This window comes from Aquarana catesbeiana, linkage group LG02 (assembly GCF_042186555.1).
Source record: "Aquarana catesbeiana isolate 2022-GZ linkage group LG02, ASM4218655v1, whole genome shotgun sequence".
In the NCBI taxonomy this organism is placed as follows: domain Eukaryota; kingdom Metazoa; phylum Chordata; class Amphibia; order Anura; family Ranidae; genus Aquarana; species Aquarana catesbeiana.
In genome coordinates, this window is record NC_133325.1 from 741743562 (window position 1) to 741751976 (window position 8415).

At 44.8% G+C, this 8415-nt stretch overlaps 1 long non-coding RNA gene across 1 annotated transcript in view; it reads right to left on the reverse strand.

Moving 5' to 3' along the window:
* Window positions 1–8027: 8027 nt before the first annotated feature.
* The window catches only part of LOC141129207 (uncharacterized), a 16746-nt gene continuing 16358 nt past the window's right edge, over window positions 8028–8415 (reverse strand). Inside the window, exon 2 of the long non-coding RNA XR_012241791.1 lies at window positions 8028–8378. This is a non-coding gene — a long non-coding RNA (uncharacterized lncRNA). The remainder of the gene's footprint in view (window positions 8379–8415) is intronic.

The window sequence follows — 8415 nt, forward strand, 5'->3', positions numbered from 1 at the left end:
GGTGAATAGGGATGCCCCATTGTGCACAGCCAGGCACACCCAATTTCCACAGCAACAGTCCAGCAATTTTGGGGGTTTTTTTGTTTATTAGGGACATTCAACTTGGATAGGGATATTATGGGATGCCCCCTTGACTTTTCAACAGAAAATTCTTCCGGGACACAACTATATACATACCATATATACACTCCTCTTCTGCCTCCTGCAAAAATATTGCTTGCAGAACACTCAGCCAGATCCAGTTATAGCCCTTTACAGGCAGGAACCACGGGCCCCTTGGTGTGTAGAAAGGTACCAGTGTCCAGCTGCCTTCCTATGGCTACTGATCCAAGCACCACATCTTCAGGCACTGTCAGTCCACCTGGCTGCAGCTGCACCTTTCACTAGCCCTCCTGGCTAATCTTCCTCAGTCCTCTCAGACTAACTCTACAGCCATTCCAGACTGCCACTCCTTAGTCCTCTCAGTCCTCCCCGACTGTCTCACTCACCGGCCACCTGGCTGTCTTATCCTCGAATGTACTCGCTGGCTCCTGCTGTCCTCACACCTTCTCCTGTGCCACTGGACAGGTCTCCTCCTTGTGTTGTCAGGAGGATCCCCCCTGCACCTGAGCTCCCAGGCCCAAGGTCACCATCCCACCCCCCGAGACTAGGCGGCTACACTCAAGGGCCCACCAACAGCCTCCTCTGCACTCCATCTCCAGCTTCCACCCAAATTCCACTGCACACTGCTGGCCCGACTCAGAGTATTTAAGAGGTCCCTTGTCCTGCCAGCCCATTTGGCTGTGGATTGGTTGGGGCCTTGTCAATACTCCAGGCAGCTCCTCCTAACCTCCATCCCATTCTTCTTTAAGTTTCTGTAAAGTTCCAGCAAGTAGGGGAGGTACCAGAGGTGCTGCCTGCTGAGTCATTCCAGTGTCCCTGGATCACTCACCTTGACCCAGATTCAAAATACACAGGCTTGGCTGCTAGCCAAGCCAAACAATTTACACTACAGAAAAACCTTGTAGCACCCTGAAATTTAGGCAGGGTTTCCCCTCACAAATTTACTTGCCAGGAGTACTTATCCTGGTTGATTGATAGAAATCTATTGATTTCTCCCTAAGTTTGGCCTTGTTGCACTTTTCTCTTCTACCACTAGTGGGCAGGTACTTGGTGGTACTAGATATGAGAAGGGCAACCCAAGGTCAGGTTATGGGTATATGGGGTATCTCAGCCAATGGGCAGGGGTTTTCTTGGCTCCCTTGGCCTGCTAGCAGAGCCTATATATTTGGGTGGAGTCAGGTGATCTATGTTCTGTGCCACCTGGACGGCTGTCTGGGTGGACGTGTGTCGTATTGTCTGGGTGGAAGTGTTGGTATCAGATTTGGCCTATCCCGGGCACATCTGGCTGCTAGGCTGTCTGAGGGCCTATCCAGAGGCAAGAGAGCAGCGCAGGGTTGGGACTGCAGCTTGCAGTCCAATCAGAAGTGACAATTATGTCGGCCTGTAGTGGTTGGAGGTAGAGGGGAAGCTGTCGCCAGTAAGGGACTATCCGCCTAATTACCAGGGACCACAGTGAGTAACTGAAGCAAGTACTGGAGCAGCATTCTCACCAACCGGGGACGGTGAAGAATCAGGAAACTTCAGTGGGTATCAAGCCAGGGACCCAGCCAGCGGAGGTGAGGCTTGCAGAGCAGCCTCCTGTGTCAAGCTAGGGACCGAGCAGCCAGTGTGGGTGAAGCTTGAGAGGTATCTAGAGTGCCAAGCTAGGAACCCAGCAGAGAAGCGGCGGACGCTTGAGGAAGATACCACCGTGAAGATTGAAAGAGCTCAAGGGATTTAGTGGCAGTGAATCTGCGGGTCTAGTGAGAGACCAGGAGCTCAGTGTGCTGAAGAACTACAAGGAGTGATTGTAGTGGAAGTGAAAGAACTGTTACGCTTTGTGTTAGGAACTGTTAAAGACTGTTGCCATAGGAGACAGCATTCCTGCACATGCAGATGTGGAGTCTTGCTGGCCTAACCCTGCATGGCTGTCCTCCTATTGAAGTCTCGAAGTCTGCCAATAAATCTTGCAACTACCTAAGGGTGTCCTGGCCCTAACCCTCTCTCCCCTAAAAAGATTGTTAAGAGAAATAACTTTCTTTTGCTGTTCCCTGGCCCTGGAGGTTCTCATTAGATCAAAGGAGGCCTCGGACCTTGCTACAACCCATATAACCTAGTATAACATTACTAGTACTTCACACTAGAGGATGCTATGCATTATCATTAAAACCAGTACTTGATGATGAGTGCAGTTGGCATAGTTCACCAACTTTAATACCTGTTGGACTTGTGCGTATGTTTGTGTGTGCGGTGTATACCTATGTGTGTATGTTTGTGTGTGCGGTGTATACCTATGTGTGTAAGTTTATGTGTACAGTGTGTATACCTATGTGTATATGTTTGCAGGTGCAGTGTGTATCTGTGTATGTTCTGAGATTTTATTCTGCTCTATGATTAGTTATGATAATATATATAATGAAGCTCTAATGTCATTATTTCTTCTAATGACTCTTTGTACAGTTAAAGATCATGTATAACTTCAGTCATAATTATACAGCAATGGTTAGTATTTCCAGAAGGACATGGTCTAAGAATATGATTGCTTATTTTTAATGTAAGACTAAAAATGGAGAGCAGAGTCATCACAACAATGTGACTTAAAACTGCTTGGCAGCACTGCCCAGAAATAGCTCTGGAGGTGACCATTGTGCTCTCCTGGTTATGCCGGTCACTGCCTGCAAAAATATTCAGTAGGAAATAAGCAAAATAATGACATCTTTTTATTTATTCAATTTTAAATTGCCACAATGGGAAAGTGAAGTGAGACTTGTCATCTTATTTATACCTTTCTTCTTTCTCATCACTTCCTATTTTCTCTTCCCAGCTGCATCTCAGAACACCAGTGTGAATCACAACTAACTATGCACCAATCTATGTATCTCTGAGTAGGGGAATTATACACAGAAGATGAGGGTCTGCTGCTATGGTGGGTATTGCCTAGAGCAGTAATTCAAGTCCCCCCCATTCTCCTTTGATGTGGTGCGTCTTTATTTCCACTCTAGAAAGAACACATGTACAAACAATTAGGAGCTCATCTGATTCTACTCTTAGAGAATGATGTTAAAACAATGGTCTGGTTGTGCCTCATGATGGACATGGACCTGTATGGGGCTTAAAGTGGACCTAGACTTAAAAAAAAAGTTTGACTTACCTGTAAATATCAAATCTTGGAGCTCAGTACAAGACACAGGTTGGATATTCATAGACCCTGGGTTATAGGCTGCTACCTTCAGGTGACTGGACACTAGCCAAGCTTTTGGACATTCCCTCTTTGGTCATACCCCTATAACCCTACCCAAATCTGGGAGTCCTTAGTTTTTTTACCAAACTTGGTAACACAAGAACAGAGGAGAGGAGGGTGTCCTGTGTCCTGAAATATACTCAAAGATATGGAATTTACAGGCAAGACAAAATTACTTTCAACTTAAGTGTTTAGTATAGGACACAAGTTGGGGATTCATAGACCCTGAGATGTCCCCAAGCAATGAATTAGATGGGTAGGCAGCAGCACAGCAAACATAACTCTGTACATGGGTCCAACAGACACAAGTCAAGAACCCAACTTAGAGTGCTACTGAAAGAACCTGTCTTACCTTTTCATGTAGCTGGCCCCTATTAATGTTCAGGCTTCGCCCATTACTGGTCTTTAGGATCTGGGAACTAGAGAAATGGACCAAGACCCTGAACCTGTATAGCACTTTGTGGCTAACTACATGCGTTACACTCATTGCCAAGGCGAGTGCCCAAGCAAGATTCAGTGCTTGAAGCAACATTACAGGCCATCCCCACAGCGTGCAGGGCCCAGGTACGGTTCCCAAGGTATTACTGAGGTTGTACTAATCTAGATGCACTGCTTCCATTGTTATAGTTGTAGCAATATGGACTACAATTGCAACAAACAGTTATTCCCTGCCCTATCTGTATATTATATTATCCCTCTAGTGCCCAGTGTTTCTAAACTGACATCATATTTGTGAGCCCAACCAATAGGGATTGTGGGATTGGTAGTTCCACCAGATGGCTATTCCCCTGCATGGCTATACGCCCACACTACATATCCCAGGAAACTTTGCTACTATCAGGGAGATTGCTGGGAAGGGCTATAAAAGAAACCAGAGACCCGCCCCAGGCTCTCTTCTTCCCGGGCTTTGTGCATGATGGATCTCTCCGTGCAGGGAGAGTGAGGTTGCGGCCTACCACGTGGTGAACAACATTCCTGCCCGACCAAGAAGGGGTCCAGCGCTGCCTACTGTTCATTAGACATCGGACCAGCACCAACTTGACCATACAGCAACCCACGCTTCGTGTTCCACATTTGGGTGATCATCACAAGCGGGTCCACAGCCAGGACGTCTATTCGGGAGTCGCTATCTGGAAGGCGTTTGATCGGCCTGGTCGTTGGTAAGAGGGTAATTGCCCACCTTTGCAAGTGATTCCTTGGTTGTTTTACTGAGACACCGTGTACAGACAGCTTTAATTTGGGAACACTTCACTTCTATTCGAACACTATACATAGGCATCTTTAGCTGCAGTCAGCACAAGATATACTACCACTTTGTTACTACACCTTATTGGATACAGTTAATGAGCTCCAACTGCCAGTGAAGATCATCAGATCTGCAACGGGGACATTCTGTCATTGCTGCTTAAAGGGCCCTCATACCATCCTTGTTTAGCTTCATCTCTCATTAGGATAAAAATGTTCCTCTGGGTTCCTCTTTCTGAAAGTATTGTCAGAATTGATACTTAACCTTTGCTTATCCTTTCAGGTTATGTCCAAGTGGTACTCCATTGTACATATGTATACAGTTGTGTTCATAAGTTTTACATACCCTGGCAGAATTTATGATTTCTTGTCCATTTTTCAGAGAATATGAATAACACAAAAACTTTTCTTTCACTCATGGTTAATGTTTGGCTGAAGCCATTTATTATCAATCAACTGTGTTTTTCTTTTTAAATCATAATGACAACAGAAACTCCCCAAATGACCCTGATCAAAGGTTTACATACCCCAGTTCTTAATACCGTGTATTGCCCCCTTTAACATCAATGACAGCTTAAAGTCTTTCGTGGTATTTGTGGATAAGGCTCTTTACCTTCTCAGATGGTAAAGCTGCCCATTCCTCTTGGCAAAAAGCCTCCAGTTTCTGTAAATTCTTGGGCTGTCTTGCATGAACTGCACGTTTGAAATCTCCCCAGAGTGGGCCAATGATATTGGGGTCAGGAGATTGAAATGGCCACTCCAGAACCTTCACTTTATTCTGCTGTAGCCAATGACAGGTCAACTTGGCCTTGTGTTTTGGATCATTGTCATGTTGGAATGTCCAAGTGCGGCCCATGCGCAGCTTCTTGGCTGATGAAGGCAAATGTTCCTCCAGTATTTTTTGATAACACACTGCATTCATCTTGCCATCAATTTTGACCAAATTTCCTGTGCCTCTGTAGCTCACACATCCCTAAACTATCAGCGATCCACCTCTGTGTTTCACAGTAGGAATGGTGTACCTTTCATCATAGGCCTTGTTTACTCCTCTCCAAATGTAGAGTTTATAGTTGTGGCCAAAAAGCTAAATTTTGGTCTCATCACTCCAAATGACTTTGTGCCAGAAGGTTTGAGGCTAGTCTCTGTGATGTTTGGCGTATTGCAAGCGGAATACTTTGTGGCATTTGCGTAGTAATGGCTTTCTTCTGGCGACTGGACCATGCAGCCCATCTTTCTTCAAGTGCCTCCTTATTATGCATCTTGAAAAAGCCAGACCACATGTTTTCAGAGAGTCCTTTATGTCACCTGAAGTTATTTGTGGGTTGTGGATTTTTCTTTGCATCCTGAACAATTTTCCTGGCAGTTGTGGCTGAAATCTTAGTTGGTCTACCTGACCGTGGTTTGGTTTCAACAGAACCCCTCATTTTCCACTTCTTGATTAGAGTTTGAACACTGCTGATTGGCATTCTCAATTCATTTGATATCTTTTTATATCCCTTTCCTGTTTTATTCAACTACCTTTTCCCGCAGATCCTTTGACAATTCTTTTGCTTTCCCCATGGCTCAGAATCCAGAAACGTCAGTGCAGCACTGGATGACAGATGCAAGGGTCTGCGATGTAAGGGAAGGTGGGGGGCTCTTGACTTCTGATGGTGGGGGGGGCACTTGACATCTGATGTAAGGGGGGTGGCATGCTCTAGACATCTATAGTGCCACTTGTATGGAAGAATCAAGTCTTCATGCTTTCTCTAGCAACAGACTTGAAGCAACTACTTTATCTTCAGGATACTCTCTAGCATTCCCTTTGCTGACACCCATCCTCTGACTCTTCTAACTGAAAGGATGGCCCTCACAGGACAGGCCCCATGATACAGATCTGTACTCGCAGTAGGCAGAATCAGATCCTTCCTGGTGTCTCCCTTCCAGTCAGCTCTGCAGGACCCCTGGGTTCAGCTTCTCGCTGACTTTCAGGCCTTCAGTTGGACCAACTGAGGCCGCATGGCAGCTTCTACAGAGGAGGGGCAGCCATCCCCTCCCTTCAGGACCCGCTCTCCAGGCGATAACTCTGGGACTTTTCTCTGCCAATAGCCAGGGCTGTAACAATGCCTGTGCCCTCACTTGTCAGGTTTCCTCCCACTGTTCAATATGCCTCCCTATTGGACTAGTGTGAAACATTCAGACAAGCTGAGCTGCACTGCACCTGAGCACCATGAGCAGACCTCACCAATAGATCCTGCTCCTTCATTGGCAGAGAGCATTGTAAATGTGCCTAAAGATCCTCCTGTTAGGCAGAAACTACACTCTAGCACCTACCTAGGAGGCACTGAAATGGCAAGCTAGCACAAAGCCCCCCAAAATTACCCCTTTTCGGAAAGTAGACACCCCAAGGTATTTGCTAAGAGGCATAGAGTGTATTTTGCAGCTCTCATTTGTTTTGGACAAGGAAGAAAGAAAAGAAAAATATATATTTTTTTTGTTTCTCAATTTTCAATACTTTGTGACAAAAAGCGAGATCTGCAAAATACTCAACATGCCTCTTAGCAAATACTTTGGGGTGTCTACTTTCCAAAATTGGGTCATTTGTGATGTCTTGACATTTCAGGGCCTCCGAAACTGTGATAGGTAGTGAGGAAGTAAAATAAGCAATTTACGCCCTTAGAAATCCTGAAGGCGGTGATTGGATTTCGGGGTCCTGTACGTGGCTAGGCTCCCAAAAATTCTCACACATGTGGTATCCCCATACTCAGGAGAAGCAGCAGAATGTATTTTGGGGTGAAATTCCACATATAACCATGGCATGTGTGAGCAATATATAATTTCAGTAACAACTTTGTGTAAAACATTTTTTTGTCATTTTTCAGTCACTTGTGACAAAAAAAAAATTGAAATGTTCAATGGGCTCAACATGCCACTCAGCAATTTCCTTGGGGTGCCTACTTTTCAAAAAGGAGTAATTTGGGGCGTTTGTACTGCCCTGCCATGTTAGCACCTCAAGAAACGAGATAAGCAGTCAAACTAAAAGCTGCATAAATTCCAGTAAATATACCATAGTTTGTAGACGCTATAACTTTTGCACAAACCAATAAATATACGCTTATTGAAATTTTTGTTAACCAGGACATGTGGCTGAATACATTTTGGCCTAAATGTATGACTAAAATTGAGTTTATTGGATTTTTTTTTTTAGAACAAAAAGTAGAAAATATAATTTCTTTTTCAAAAAGTTTGGTCTTTTTTCGTTTATATCGCAAAAAATAAAAATCCCAGAGGTCATCAAATACCACCAAAAGAAAACTCTATTTGTGGGGAAAAAATATGCAAATTTCATTTGGGTACACCGTTGCATGGCCGCGCAATTACCAGTTAAAGCAGCGCAGTGCCAAATTGTAAAATGTGCTCTGATCAAGAAGAGGGTAAAACCTTCAGGGGCTGAAGGAGCAATTAGAAGCAAAATGAAGGCTAATATGTCGTTGTTTTATTGAAAGATGCAAAACATGATAAAGCCAACACATTTTGGGGGAACAAAGACTCCTCCTTCTTTAGGGCTGCTGCTGTATGTTGCTGTATGTTAATGGTGAGGGAGGATGTAACCCAACTGGTGTATCTGTGACACCAAAAAATAGAAATTTGTTACTCAGGCGGTGGCAGCATGGCACAAGTTCTTGTGGAAACGATCTTGAGGCCGTATCCAGAGGTAGCAGCCCAAGCCCCTCAAAAGGGCTCACTGCCATCTTTCTATCCAGTCAGGAATTCATTGGGAGCAAACTCGCGGAAGTGGGTGTGGGTACCTTTCATAACTAGGTATCGGCTCCTGAAAAAATAAAAAAAAACCCATAAGAATAAGAGGG